The sequence below is a fragment of the Artemia franciscana genome, unplaced genomic scaffold (genome assembly GCF_032884065.1).
Source record: "Artemia franciscana unplaced genomic scaffold, ASM3288406v1 Scaffold_858, whole genome shotgun sequence".
In the NCBI taxonomy this organism is placed as follows: Eukaryota; Metazoa; Arthropoda; class Branchiopoda; order Anostraca; family Artemiidae; genus Artemia; species Artemia franciscana.
The window spans coordinates 226834-228756 of record NW_027068553.1 but is presented as its reverse complement, the minus strand read 5'-3'; positions in this window follow the sequence as shown (position 1 = coordinate 228756).

Genomic DNA, 1923 nt, shown 5'->3' with positions numbered 1-1923 from the left:
ATAATAATTAATTATTGCCCCTCAATTTTTTCCTTCACTACTTGTTAATACACTTCTGCTACTTTTTAGAAAAACAATACAAACGGTAACAATAAAATAAGCTCAATAAAGCCAAGTAATATTTGGTAACTGCTAGATCTTGATTTCCTCCAAAAGGAATTGCTGGTTGATAGAGTTTAAAAATAAATAAGTGGCTTTTAATTAGCTTTCAGTTTAATCATGCAGTATTTGTTGATTGATAAAGTTTTGGTGAGCTATAGCTAATTTCTTAGTTCAGTCCTCAATAATTAATTAAGGTCTTAACTAAGAGACAGAAAAGAAATATTGAAAGGGTACAACAATAAAAGAACACATTTGAAGATGATGAACTTCAGGAGAATCAAATAACTGTGGGAAAAAAGGAGCTTAGGGAGAACAAATGGGTATTGGACTTACTTGGAAAAGCAAGAAACGATCAATCGGTAGAATTGTAAGAGCTACAGCCCGTCGTAAGAGAGTTGTGAGGTGTTGAATTTTCAGTTGGATTCGGAAAACTTTGGAGGGAGTCTAGGAATGGTCCTCTAAGCCTTGCGGAGAATTATTTTTCTTCAGGGGATGAGCCCCTTTGGGAAGCCGTGAATGTTGACCGGCTCACAAATGTGCAACTGCTTGACCAGCTTTCATCACTTTGTCCAGGATTTCCCTTTTCAGTATTGAGTCTCAGGAAAAAAACTCTCTCGAAGAGCCAGTTGCTATATTTCCCTTCTACACATTTACATTGTGACCCCAATCCTTCTTCTTATCCGGTGTCGAAATTAACATCTTTTTCACCAAAACAATTTGCTTATCGCTTGTTTGGTTTTTCAGTTAAATATTGCAATACTGAGAAAAAATAGTAATCCCCTAGGAATTTTGTAATTTCAAAAAACCAAAGGAAGAATCTTGCAAAATTATTGTTCTTAGGTGTTAATAGAACTAAAGTGAGTCCAGGGGTAAAACTCTTATAAAATGTATTTATTAAATTAATCTAGACATGGAGATATTTTTAAAAAATGTTTGTGCTACAATAGTCTTTCTTTTTGGTCACATGCATAATTTTAACGGGACAACACTGACAAACATTTTGCACCAATATTACTTACTGTTGGCCTGATGTACTCGTGCTCGGCCAATTTACACACTGAGATTTGAATCTCCTCCTCCCTAAACGAAAAGACAAAACAGTATTTTATATGTACAAATTTTGGATATTTTTTCTTTTTTTACCCCATATATCACCCTGTTCTTTACCTTAATTTTGAAACTTTACAGGGTAACCATTCCTTTGAATGTTTTTATCAATTTTAGGGACCACTTTCCCCTCCTGTGTATAACAATGGAATTGTATAACATAAAAAAAAATCAAAAAAATAATATGTAAAGCTCAAACAGTACTCTGCCTTCTTATTGGTTTTAGATTTGTATTTTTTTTCACAAAGTTCGTAGTAACGAACTGTAGTAAGAAGCGACCCGGCTCAATAGCAACTGAAACTCTAAGAAACGGAATTATGATACAAATGGTTACATCAAAAGAATTTTATTTTTATGCTGCTCTTTGATATATATATGTCATCAAATTCAAGTTCTATTTATTTTCATAAAATAACAATAACAAAAACAATATCCCAAAGGGCTAAATGGCCCGTTATTCGGGAAACGGCATAAAATAAATAAAAAATCATAAAACTTGTCATAAACATACTAAGCAACATATAAATATAAATACGTAAGAAAAAGAAATCAACTCACCACCAGTCCACACGAAACAGCGACCCTCACATCACCCGACAATAAAATACAAATTAAAATTCTTGCGTCATCGAGGATACAACACCAACAAAACAACAACCCAAAAAATAAAAAAAACAAACAAATAAACCATAAGAAACATTTAATAAGAAGCCT